We start from the raw sequence: 14,539 nt of genomic DNA, 5'->3' as shown, positions 1-14,539 counted from the left end.
GATTAAGGGCATCCAGATAGGAAAGGAAGAAATCAAACTCTCACTATTTGCAGACGACATGATACTATATCTAGAGAAGCCTAAAACCTCTACTAAGAAACTCTTAGAAACAATAGACTTATACAGTAAAGTTGCAGGCTACAAAATCAATACCCAAAAATCCATGGCCTTCATATATGCAAACAATGAGGCAGAGAGAAGGGACATGAAAAAAGCAATCCCATTCACAATCGTGCCCCAGAAAATCAAGTACCTCGGAATCAGCTTAACCAAGGAAGTAAAAGACCTTTACAAAGAAAACTACAAAACGCTACTCCATGAAATCAAAGAGGACATGAGGAAATGGAAACATATACCCTGCTCATGGATAGGGAGAATAAACATTGTCAAAATGGCAATACTCCCTAAAGCATTATACAGATTCAATGCGATCCCTATAAGTATACCCATGACATTCTTCAAAGAAATGGATCAAGCAATCCTAAAATTCATATGGAATAACAAACGTCCAAGGATAGCTAAAACAATTCTTGGGAAAAAGATGATGGGAGGCATCACCCTCCCCAACCTCAAACTTTACTACAAAGCAGTAACAATTAAAACAGCATGGTACTGGAACAAAGGCAGAGCCGTAGACCAATGGAACAGGGTGGAATATCCCTACACACAACCCCAAATGTATGATCATCTAATCTTTGATAAGGGAGCAAGAGATGTGAAGTGGAGCAAGGAAAGCCTCTTTAACAAATGGTGCTGGCACAACTGGACAACCACATGCAAAAAAATGGGTTTAGACCTTGACCTGACACCATGCACAAAAGTCAGATCAAAATGGATTAAAGACCTCAACATTAGACCACAAACCATAAGGTACATTGAAGACAAGGTCGGAAAAACCCTCCACTATATTGAAGATAAAGGTATCTTCAAAGGTGATACAGAACTAAGCAATCTAGTAAAAACAGAGATCAACAAATGGGACTACATTAAACTAAAAAGCTTCTGCACCGCAAAAGACACAGTGACCAGAATACAAAGACTATCCACAGAATGGGAAAGGATATTTACACAATACCCATCAGATAAGGGTTTGATATCAATGGTATATAAAGCACTGGTTGAACTCTACAAGAAGAAAACATCCAACCCCATCAAAAAATGGGGCGAAGAAATAGAACAGAAACTTTACCAAGGAAGAAATACGAATGGCCAAAAGGCACATGAAAAAGTGCTCTACATCACTAATCATCAGAGAGATGCAGATCAAAACAACCATGAGATACCACCTCACACCACAGAGACTAGCACACATCCAAAAGAACAAAAGCAACCGCTGTTGGAGAGGATGTGGGGAGAAAGGGACCCTTCTTCACTGCTGGTGGGAATGCTGACTGGTTTAGCCCTTCTGTAAAACAATTTGGACGATTCTCAAAAAATTAGATATTGAATTCCCATTTGACCCAGCAATACCACTGCTGGGAATATATCCCAGAGAGGCAAAAAAGTACAATCGAAATAACATCTGCACATGTATGTTCATCGCAGCACTGTTTACAATAGCCAGAATCTGGAAAAAACCCGAATGCCCCAGAACAGATGACTGGTTGAGGAAACTTGGTACATCTATACAATGGAATACTATGCAGCTGTTAGAAAAAAGGAGGTCAAGAATTTTGTAGTTAAGTGGAGGGGCATGAAAAGTTTCATGCTGAGTGAAATGAGTCAGAAAGAGAGAGACAGACATAGAAAGATTGCACTCATCTATGGTATATAGAATAACAGAGTGGGAGACTAACACCCAAGAACTGTAGAAATAAGAACCAGGAGGTTGACTCCATGGCTTCGAGGCTGGCTTCACGTTCTGGGGAAAGGGCAACTCAGAGAAGCGATCAACATCTACATTGTAGTCGAAGGCCATGTGGGGGAAGGGAGTTGCGGGCTGAATGAGGGCTAGAGACTGAGCACAGTGGCCACTCAACACCTTTATTGCAAACCACAACAGCTAATTAGAGAGAGAGAACAGAAGGGAATGCCCTGCCACAGTGGCAGGGTGGGGTGGGGGGGAGATGGGATTGGGGAGGGTGGGAGGGACGCTGGGTTTACGGGTGGTGGAGAATGGGCACTGGTGAAGGGATGGGTTCCCGAACTTTGTATGAGGGAAGTATAAGCACAAAAGTGTATAAATCCGTAACTGTACCCTCACGGTGATTCTCTAATTAAAAATAAATAAATTTTAAAAAAAAAGAAGTTGAGGATTATTTTAAAACATTTTAAATTGAGAAGTGACTCAAAAATATACACATTCCACTGTCATCTGAGCTTCTGAGTAACCGCCACATTTATTTCTAGTTATCATTGCTATTATTTTTGTCATAATCTATGATATACGTGTCATTTTTATATTCTGTAAACTACTATCTTTATTTGGGGCCACAATCTGTGGGGCTCAAGGGCTATTCCTAGATCTGTGCTCAGGAAAGACCCCTTGTGGTGCTCAGAAATTTTAGTACCTTGGGCCTCAGATAAAGACTAATGTATGTTTATACTTTTCAATTTTCTTTATTGATATTGGCACCAAAAAGCATAGAACTGCTGAATAGAAAAGAGGAATAGATATGTCTATTGTGAACAGTGCTGTGATAAACATACAAATGTAGATGTCATTTCTAATGTTTCTTTTTTTGCATCTCCAAGATATATTTCCAGGAGTGGTATTACTGGGTCATATGGGAGCTCAATTTCTAGTTTTTGGAGGAATGTCCATATTATTTTCCAAAAAGTCTGGACAAGTCGGCATTCCCACCAACAATGAATGAGAAAAAAACCCAAGTGCCCAAGAACAGATGACTGGTTAAAGAAACTTTGGTATACTACACAGTGGAATACTATGCAGCTGTTAAAAGAGATGAAATAATGAAATTTGCATGTAAGTGGATGGACGTGGAGAATATCATGTTAAGGGAAATTAGTCAGAAAGAGAGGAACAGATATAGAATGACTGTACTCATTGTGGACTATAAAGTAGCATAATATGAGACTAACACCTTAGGCCAGTAGAGGTGAGGGCCAGGAGGATCACACCATGGTTTGGAAGCTGGTCCCACATGCTGGGGAAAAGGTAGTTGAGATGGAGAGGAGACCACTAAGTAAATGATGATTGGAGGGATCGCTCGGGATGGGAGATATATGCTGAAAGTAGACTAAGCACCAAGCATGATGACCTCTTAGTATCTGTATTGAAAATCATAACACCCAAAATTAGAGCGAGAAAGGAGGAAAGTACTTGCCACAAAGGTAGGGGGTAGGAGGGGGTAGGGATGGCAGGAGGAACACTGGGAACAATGGTGGTGGAAAATGCACTGGCGGAGGGATGGGTGCTCAAATGTATGACTGAAATATAATCATAAGAGTTTGTACCTGCATTTCGTCACGATCACGAAATCCCATTAATCACCGATTTCTCGGGTGGGCTCAGTAACCTCTCATTTCGTTCTTTCCCTGAGATCTTAGAAGTCTATCTCAACTCGGCCCTCCCAAAGATGTCGCACTGGGGCTCTTTCAGGGTCAGGGGAATGAAATCCAGCTTGTTACTGGATTTAGCATATGAATACACCATGGGAAGCTTACAAGGCTGTCCCATGTGGGTAGGAAACTCTCAGAAGATTGCCAGTTCCTCCCAGAGGGAGAAGTAGGCTACAAGATATCGTGTGGCTGCAAAGCAGCCACATGCTTCTGAGAGCTTGCTTTTAAGTCTCTCTCTGGATGTTGGCTGTTGATGGGATTACACACACCTGGGTTCCTCTGCTGGTACCTTCATGCATGAGGCCTGTCCAAACGTGTGGAGAGGGGCCTCGAGCATGGCTGTAGCTAGGTTCTGGTGGTCTTCGGCTGCTGGGAGCTCTGCTTGGGGTGGGGAGGGAAGCTGGAGTCCATCCCCTCTGAGGGACCCCGGGGAAGACAGCCAGGCGTGTGGGCAAGAGACTCTCTTGGCATCTCATGGTGATCCAATAAAATTTTTTAAAAGAAAAGATTTTTAAAAAGAGAAATATATGTGGAGTGGGGCGGCGCCAGCCCAGCCTTCAAGTGGTCCCGGCTGCTGGAAGTCACGCCCTCGACCCACCCTCGGTGCAATCTTGCCACATTCAACAGAGAAGCGGCCAGGCATTCTGGTGAGCAACGCGGCCCGGAAAATGCTCCAGACCCAAATTGGGGCCAGCAACACCGAGGAGCCGGACGGAGGAGGTCAGCCTGCACACCTTCTCCAGATGGAACCCTGGCGACACTGAGCAGCAACTAACACGGCTCCGGGATTCGGGATTGGGACACATCCAAGCTGCGTGGCCACATTAGCGGCCGCGCAACCTTTTCTAAAACCTAAAAACATACAATCTTTTAATGAATAACTAATTATCAAATGCTTCCTTAGTAGGGCTATCTTGTTGGGGGGTATAAATCCCACAACAATAGTGAGTTTTGTGTTGAAATATGGAACGTAATCAAGGTAAAGAGAAAATGAAGTGAAATTCATCAGTTATACAGTTGGGTGGGGGGCGGGGGCGGGGGGTATACTGGGCATTTTGGTGGTGGAATATGGGCACTGGTGAAGCGATGGTGTTTGAATATGGTATAACTGAGACATAAACCTGAGAACTTTGTAACTTTCCACATGGTGATAAAATAGAAAGAAAGAAAGAAAGAAAGAAAGAAAGAAAGAAAGAAAGAAAGAAAGAAAGAAAGAAAGAAAGAAAGAAAGAAAGAAAGAAGGAAAGAAAGAAGGAAAGAAGGAAAGAAGGAAAGAAAGAAAGAAAGAAAGAAAGAAAGAAAGAAAGAAAGAAAGAAAGAAAGAAAGAAAGAAAGAAAGAAAGAAAGAAAGAAAGAAAGAAAGAAAGAAAGAAAGAGAGAGAGAAATATGAATAAGAAAGCAAGTTGAAAGTCATGAAACTCACCTGAGCAGCAGAAAGTATAAAGCAAATTTTTGGAGGGAAGAGTAGGGAAGAGAAAAGGCAGAGTGGGGTTCCGATGATATAATAAGCTATACATAATCAGGAAATTTTCATGAAAAATTGCATATGATGGGGGAAATAACTATTTGCGGTTAAAGAGCCTATACTAAATGAACATACGGGATCTCAAAGATGTGCTTTCTAGTAGGCCATGAGGCAAAAGATGCAGTCATGAGACTTGATTCCTAGTGCTCAGTTCCTGCTGATCAACTGTACCATAACAGAAAGAACGGGAGGGCATCCACCACGATGTTCAAATGGCAAACCTGTCGACAGTTTTATTCCTAACTCTTAGAGGGTCTAATTGCACTGAGAAGGGAGCACAAAGTTCAGATTATCTGATCCCTAGGTAAGACTACAAACAGTCTTACTTCAAGCCATGTTTCTGAGATTTATCCATGTACACGGATTTAACCATCAGGATGGTTTAGTACTCGATTATATGTAGAAACCAAATTTATTCAATTTCTCAGAGCTGGAAAGACAATACAGTGGGCAGGAGGTTTGCCTTACAAGTCACCAACCCAGGTTCAATCCCCGGCATCCTATATGGTCTCCCAACCACTGCCAGAACTAATTCCTGAGTGCAGAGCAAGCTCTGAGCACTCCTAGGTGTGGCCCTAAAAGCAAAAACAACAAAAACCAAAAACTTTCCACTGAGTACATGGTTGCTTCTCATTTCTTCCCTCTCTTTTCTGCTAAAACAAAACTATTGCAGTGAAAGTTTTATAGGTTCATAGATTCTCAACATAATCCCTTGTATCATGTGTGCTAAAAAGATCTACTTATGTTTTGTCATTTTTTTAGTTTCTCTTTGCAATATTATTTTATTAACAAGAATTAACTTTTATACAGTAAAATATATTAGTCTTGATATTGTGTACATTTATGTCTCATTTAAGAAAAGTTTTCTTATCCTCAAAGTCATAAAAATGAGCCAATATTTTCCTCAAAATGTACACATTATTAAAACTAGCTTTCATGGGTGGCACCGGCCCCGCCTGCCGCCACGATGTGATCGGGGGCCACACCTGTGTGCGGCCTCACCGCAGCTGCACGAGCATGACTCCAGACGCCAGCTAAATTTTTCGGCATGGGCAGCTCCTCACAGAATGTCTCCAGACTGAGAACTAAGCCGCGGCCCCATGCCCACCCAGGAGGGGAAAGGTATTTCTCTCTTGCCTCTTCCTTGCCGGGGGTGAAGGGCGTGGTGACCGCCATATTATGAGGACCACAGATGGGATTTACAAGCTTGCAATGATCCAGTACCTTGTAGAAATCTCCCTGGACTTAGTTGCTAAAGTACAGAAATCCAAAACTGCGCACGACCTCATATCTCTTCACAACAGGTCTGACTCTAGTGGGGTACTCCTAGCAATAATAGTGAGGTTTGTATTGAAATGTTGAATGTAACCAAAGTAAATAGAAAGTTAAGTGAAATTTATCAGTTACAAGGCGTGGGGGGGTACAGGGGGGCGGGATGGGAGGTGTACTGTGTTTTTTAATTTTTTTGGTGGTGGGATATGGGCACTGGTGAAGGGATGGTTGTTTCAGCATTGTATAACTGAGACTTAAGCCTGAAAGCATTGTAATTTTCCACATGGTGATTCAATAAAAAAATAAAAATTAAAAATAAATAAATAAATAAAATATAACCAGCTTTCATATCCCACAAATGCGTACAATCATTCTATGTCTATCCCTCTTCTTCTGACTCATTTCACTCCCATGATCAGCTTTATTACATGTATCTTATGGTGACTTAAAAAAAATTTTAAATAAATTTGCACTTGCTTATAATTAAAAAATTAAATTTAAAAAATTAGCTTTCAAATTAAAAAAATTATCGAACTGAAATTGATTTTTGACCAGTATTTGAGATACGGTTCTTATTTTATCTTTGTCCTTGCACACTAATAGCTTATCTCTCTCCCTCTGACCCTCAACTACCTGCCACCCTTGTCATGTAACTCTCCAAGCCTGCAAGGATCTGCTTTTGACCATCTATAATCTGCTTCATCAGCTCTTCACTTTCTTACAATGCCATTAGCACTAATGTTTTATCATAAATCTTGATTCTGTGTGGCCAAAATCCCTTCAATTTATTTGGGAACATCTCAACTATTCTTGGCCTTTAGCTTTTCATGCATATTTAAAATAAGCTTGCACGATTCCTAAAAAACTCTAGGAGTCTCTTTAATCATTACTATTTTCATATATACTTCACAGCTTAGGTAACATGGAGACAATAATGTTATAGCTTATGGATTAATGTACAATATTACTGCACCCGACCACCACCAAAGTTTTTCTAACCCCCATCCCTGTTCTTTTGTTATCTCCTGTCCATGTTCATCCTCCCCATTCCTCCCTGCCATTTGTTAATTGGTTTTGTAATTCAAAGCCATGGGTTTGTCATTGTTCAGTACTGTCTATTTCCTTATTTGCCTCTGTATTCTGCAGATGAATAAAATTATTCAGTATTTGAAGGAACCATTTTTAATTAATGGTTATATTGAAATGAAAACTGATTTTTTTGGTATGGAATCTTTCTACATGAACATAGTATCTCTTTTTGTTATGTAGTTCTTTTTTAATATCACTCAGAAAAGCACTATAAATAACTAAATAGTGGCTATAGATATTTTTTATGAATTTCTCTTTTGATTAAAATTTGGGGAAGTAATAAATAATGCTTTTTGATTTAAATTTATTTTTGCTTTGTGGGTCACACCTGGAAATGCATGGGGATTACTCCTGGCTCTGCACTCAGGAATTACCCCTAGCAGTGCTCAGGGGACCATATGGGATGCTGGAAATCGAACCTGGGTCAGCCGCGTGCAAGGCAAATACCCTACCCACTGTGCTATTGCTCCAGCCCCTAAATAATGCTCTTTGAAAGCTAATATTTTCTGTCTATAATACTGAAATATATTTTTGTATATTAATATCACATCTGAACACCTTGCTAAAATGTTTTAAATTAAATAATTTATTTTAAAATCATTATAGATTTTCTAGACAGATAGCCTACCCTCTCCAATGTCTTTCATTTGCTTCTGTGAATAAAAATGTTTTTATTTATTAATTTTGTATTGATTGAAGTGTAGGAATTTATAATATTGTTAAGGATAGTTTCACATGTCGATAATTCCAACACCACACCCATCACCAATTGAAAAAGTGTTTTTTAAATTACAGCTGGAGCAATATCGCCAATAGCACTAGTTGGGGGGACACACACCAGATTTTAAATTTTATCTCCTGGCAAGCCTGACATTGTGATGAGTTTGTGTGTGATAAATATGAGGACTATGACCCAGAACACTTTGAAAATAGCAGCTCTGGACCAAATGTGGATTTGGAAAATCGATACCGTAATTACAAAGTATTAAAAGAAGACACAAGAGCAGCATTAAGCAGTTTCCAAAAGGTTTTGGAGCTTGAAGGTAAAGAAAAAGGAGAGTGGGGATTTAATACATTAAAACAAATTAATTATTAACTTCAAGTTGATGATCTTTCCAGAAATGAAGAACAGTTCTAAACAACTATTGACCTATATTCAGAGTGCAGTCACAAAAAATTTTTCTGAAAAAAGTCCATAATTCTCTTCTTGATAATATTTCCACTTAACAGATCAATTCACTACAGGAATTCTACGAAACAACACAGGAATATTTGAAAGACACTAACAATGATAGACTGTGATTTAAGCCAAACACAAAGTTTGGGAAACTATACTGAGAATAAGAGGAGTATAAAAATATTTAAAATATTTACATTATATTAATGTTGTATTTTATTAACATAATGTAAATGTTTTATGTCAGACTGATGAGAGAAAAGATGAGTTGGAAAAGGGTACACAGTTATTAGAAATGCATGCTCTGGTAATTAAAATGTACACAGCACAGAAAAATAACAAAATATTAAGGGTACTCTATGAATAGTCACTTCATAAAAAGTACAGTGTCTCTCATCCTCTAACTATGAAAGTGATGGAAGAATGTGGTAGGCAGAAAAGATGAATTTGAAAATATACACACTATTTTTTTCCCTAAGATTTCAAGTTTAATGATAATTTGAAGGTAAATTTTAAAAGATATGCACTTCTTTTGAAGATTTCAAAAATTACAATGATGTGAAAGTCTATATGAAGTTAATATGCCTTAGTATTAATTTGGAAAATATATGAATGAAATTGGGAATAATTTAATTTGATTCATAGAGGGTCAAGCTATACCAAAAATAAATACAGAAATACTACCATTGACAAATTTTAGAAATCCTTATCAGAATACCGATGTCACTGAATTTTTAAAAATTCTAAAAGCTAATCACAGCAGCCTCCTGGATGAGATTTTTCAGTGTGAGAATATGAGAAACATATTCTGTTATGTTTCTGTTAATATGAGAAACATATTCGCAAACTGAGGAACTTTCATGAATTATTAAAACACCTATAAGAATAAAATTATAGAAGCCTGCACAGTGGCTTACATTTCCTTCATTTTTAATGGATTAAACAGTAATGGAGATGATAGGAAGTGTGCTGGTACAGCACAGAAGGTTTAACACTATTTTTATTACCAAATTGAAACAATCAAGTCAACCAACTCTTTGACTGAATCATCAAAACAAAGAATATGTCTGATACACTGCACTGTAAATAGACCAACGAGCTATATTCTTTAAATCAGGCAGTAGTTTATAAACTGTAACAAGTAAACTGACTCAGCAGAGAACAGAGTATTATAGATATACTTAGTGCAACAATGCAGAGATTTAATCTTTAAAAGAACTGGAAATGGCAAGACTACTGTCAGTTGTGTTGCTGAAAATAATTTGAATTATGGCAGAAGTAAGGTACCTATGCTTATCCCTATACTAACAATGCCAACAGAAGTACTTTTTTAATTATTAAATGGTTTAAGTTTTTTTTGTTTGTTTTATTTTATTGAATCACCGTGAGATGTAGTTACAAGCTTACATGTTTGAATTGCAATCGCACAATGATCAAACACCCATCCCTCCACCAGTGCACATTCCCCACACCAATATCCCCAGTAACTCCCCCCACCTTTCCCACCCTCCCACTGCCTCCATGGCAGACAATATTCCCCATACTCTCGCTCTACTTTTGGGCATTATGGTCTGCAATACAAATACTGAGAGGTTATCATGTTTGTTCCTTTACCTACTTTCAGCACACATATCCCATCCTGACCAATTCCTCCAACCATCATTTTCTTATGGTTTAAGTTTTGTTTCTGCATTTCTCTAGAAAGATAGCTAAAATTTCCAGAAGAAAATCAAAATACCATAGGCTTTATGCTCTATTGACACTAAACATACCATATCAAAATAATCCATCGTGATCAACAGAACCATATTTTTTAATTTTATTTTTATTTTTAAATTTTTATTTTTTATTAATTCACAGTGAGATACAGTAACAAAAATTTCATGTTTGCACTTCGATCATACGGTTATCCAACACCAGTGCACAGTTTCCACCACCCAAATCCCCTCTTTTCTATACCTCCCCTGCTTGTGTGGCAGACAATTTGCAAGGTATCCTTTCTTTCATTACCTTTGAACTTTCGAGACCAGTCCTACCTCCACTTATATCTGCCAAAAATACAATTGCTAAACAATGTGTTTTGTATTGCTTGTTATGGATATAATATAATGTCGCTTCAGGAATTCTAAGATTTTAATAATTAGGGTCTAAAGAAATTGCTGCCACAGGTTGCTCGTGTCCAAAATTCCTGTATGTGTCTCTGGATCGTGGCCACTTGGGAGCTGGTGCTTCTTGCCGGCTTCTAGAAAATGGTGACCGCTGGGGCTCTTGGAGGGGAGGCAGTGGGACAGCACCTGCCCCCATCTGGAGCGGCACAGCGGAGAAGGCCTATTGCAAAGTCCCTGGCCATCTCTGCCGCAAGCAGAACCATATTTTTGTCATGATTTTAAATATGCTAGCATGGTATTGTTGGTTAAATTTACACATTTTAAGAAGTCTCCAACAGAATCTGAACACTGCAACCAACAGTTTTGTCTGCAGAGAATAAAAGTTTCTTTTTAACCACGTCCTTGCAGTGCTTATTTTTTCAATATTTCTAATATATACCATTTTTACTGAGTGGAGTGCTATCTCATTGTCATTTTGATTTTCATTTTTCTGAGATCAATTTGGAGAGTTCTCAAACATTAAGAATAGAAATTTCCTATGATCCAGCAATTCTGCTCCTGGACATCTACCCCAAAAGGACATGAACATTAATCCAACTGGACATTTACATAACCGTGTCTATTGAAGCATTGTTTATAATATACAATAACTGAAAATAATCCAAGATCTAACTACAGATGAGTGGATAAATAGATTTTGGTATATATACACAATAGAATTATTATTCAGCACAGATGAAAGTTTGCTGTTACTTATATAGAACTGGTGGTGTCCTGCTAAGTGAAGTGTATTGGAAAGTAAAAGGTAAATACCAGATGATCCCACTCATATGGAAAGCATAAGTAAACAAAGAAAGGAATTATAAAATTTTCAATAGAAACAAACCCTGAGACATGATCAATAAGACTGGGAACCTAGTAGGCTAAGAGGGACTGTTAGTAGTGGGAAGAAGAAAAGAACTGTGGGATAATGGTAAAAAATATTGGAACACTGGTGGAAGGATTGATGCAGTAGTCCCATGTTGCATGAACGTTCCTGCGGTCAGAGGCGCTGAGATAAGGAACTAGAAAGAAATGTGTTTCATGGAGGACCAAGTTTTCTCTGACTCTTGACATAGGTAGAGAGCCCTGTAGTCTCCTTTTAGTGATTATCGTACCTCAAAATGCGCTATACAGTGATATCATCAAAGACATGAAAGAAAATTACAGAAAGAACATTGAGACAGCGAAACATATTGTTTCCTTGTACCGGGTAGGCCTGTAGCCTGGGGTGGGGGTGGGGGGGCAGAAGATACAAAGCCAGAACTGAAGCCTTTCTGGGCTACAGGCACCTGGATTTACATCCCAAAGACTAGGCTGGGCTGCCACCTGAAATCTACACTTCAAATACAAACTGGGCCATCACCTGAAATCTACATCCCAAAGACTAGGCTGGGCCAAAGCCTGCATTTTGCAATATCAAAGCTCAGGCCTGGCTAACACCTGAGATCTGCATGCCAAACACCAGCCAGGCTTCTGTGAGAGAAGGAAAACTGTTCTTTTCAATATACTGAAATTATTTTTCTGAAGGCAGCTTGAAGGGGGAAAATATTCGGCTTCATCCAAATCAGTCAGGACACACGAGAAATCTTGCCCATTTACATGGGTTCCAATGTTCCTGTCCGTAGTTTGGTACAGTATACATGGGCTCGCCCTGATAGCTCAGTCCAGCCCCAACAGTCCCACAACTATAAAATGACAGAATTCAAGACTTGAAAACTATGATACTCAATCAAAAAACAATTAAAATTAAATTTACATGTGTCACTGCAGAAATCCTCTCAAATAACCTGCAAATTACTTGAACTGCATACCCTTTGAGCACTTCCTTTCTCACATATAAATGAAAGTAATTGCTGCATTTTGTAAAATGTACATTTTACAACCAGGGCCTGGGCACTGGAGAGAATACAGTGGGTCAAACTAAAGCTAAACTGTGTTTGTATACCTCTGTACCTACCAGCAGTGCAGGAAAGCTTTGGATGTAACCCCATATAGTGGCGTGCTGTCACTTTGTTAGGGTCGGCAGATCTCTGCCCGGGGGAGGCTCGGAGAGACAAAAGAACAAAACCAAGACAACTCTTTCTGCAAATGCATGGGGTTTATTTAAGCCAATATAGCTATATTGGGACCTTCAATTGTGCCTCAATAGCGTGGCATAACTGAAGGCCCCAAACTCAAAAAGCTAGCTGTTTTTATACCCTTTTGGGGGAGAAATGAAAATCTCACATATCAAAGGGAATCACATAGGTCACTTAATTTGCATATCTAAACATTTGTTGACAAATGAAAATCTCACATATCAAAGGGAATCACATCTATATATCGAAGGGGATCACACATAGGTCACTTGATTTGCATATCTAAACATTTGTTGACTGTTAACTATTTCCCTGCAAATGTTTGCCTATAATTCCTAGGGCAGTTTGTTGGCCCATTTGGTGACAGAGTCCTGCCCAGAGGAAGGTCCTGAAGACATCTTTCAAAGCAGTCAAGTAGTTACAAAGGGCAACTTCAGCGGTTAACCCTTAACCTGCCCTTCAGTTCTTGACTCTTAACTTGCCTTCCTCTTCAACTTATGTATCAAACAGGAAAAAAAAAAAAAGCACAGCTCAGAAATTGGAGGGAAAAGTTTTATTTCTGTTTTTAGTTTACTAAAACGTTCATTAACGTTGTTGAATTTTACTGAGTGTGTTTATCATCTAAAATATCTCTCATTCTTCTTTGTTAAATAATTGACATACTAAATTATAGGAGAAGCTATTTTTCTTCCAAACACATTCCCAAAATAAACATAAAATGATATTTTGTGATAAAAATAAATTCGTAGATATTAAAAGATTCATAATTCCATAAGTACATACACATTACTATCTTGCCTTTGACTTGCTAATTCACTTCAAAAGGTTGCCTTTCTAAAGTTTTGGTTTCTTTGTTCTGGTTTTGGGGTCACACCTTTTTTGTTTGTTCTCCTTAGTTGGGAATATTCCCAACTAAGAATATTCCAGGGAATATTCCCCTCTTGGTGCCCTTTGATCTCCATTCTTGTGTGAGTACATCTCTCATTTTTCTTGTGTGAAATTCATTTAAAAACTTTTCACCAGTTTCATAACATATATTAGGACAATTGTGTGTGACCCATGTTTAATAATGTGATATAATGCCCTTGAAATTTATCCAGATGGTGTATCCCAACCTTCAGATGAATTATTTTGCTTTATTCTCGCACTATAAACGGAAGCCCAAGAAGTGCAAAAGTTGACTGAAGACCTTAAGCTGTGGAGTTTCCATGGAAAAGGCTGGCTTAGCTCATTTGACTCCAGAACAATGATCACTGACTTCAATGTGTCTTTAACTGACCGCAGTTTGGCAACATTTATGATAACTCAGAGGTAATACCAGCCACTGCTTAGAACCTTCTCTAGTGACTGTCTCACATGGAAACATAGAACAAGAAGCCGGCTTTTTTAATTTAAAGCCGGGACCTGATTACTGAAATAAAAACATTTTTAAGTGCACAATGTCTTGGTTAAGAATAATTTCTAATTTTTACTAACATCTGTAGTACAGAGCCAGAGATTTTACAACCAACACCTTCAAGAGCCTTCAAAGGAGATGATGTGACTCCCTTATGCTGTGGAGGTTGCCGTGGGATTGAAGGGTGGGTTTTTTCACTGGCAGACTTTTATAGCTTGATATCTTCTTTTAAAAGAACTCGCTTTAGGTTTCAAACTGTGCTTGGGTTTTTTTCACTGAAGACTTCTTTCAATATAAACAAAAACAGAACTTCTCTGACTTCTCAGAAA

At 38.6% G+C, this 14,539-nt stretch overlaps 1 pseudogene; it reads left to right on the top strand.

Annotated features, from left to right (window-relative positions):
• The first annotated feature begins 5,957 nt into the window (after nt 1-5,957).
• Nucleotides 5,958-14,539, top strand: part of LOC101542121 (COP9 signalosome complex subunit 2-like) — a 116,608-nt pseudogene continuing 108,026 nt past the window's right edge.

The sequence above is a fragment of the Sorex araneus genome, chromosome 1, assembly GCF_027595985.1.
Source record: "Sorex araneus isolate mSorAra2 chromosome 1, mSorAra2.pri, whole genome shotgun sequence".
Classification (NCBI taxonomy): Eukaryota; Metazoa; Chordata; class Mammalia; order Eulipotyphla; family Soricidae; genus Sorex; species Sorex araneus.
This window is presented reverse-complemented; position numbering and strand designations above follow the sequence as displayed.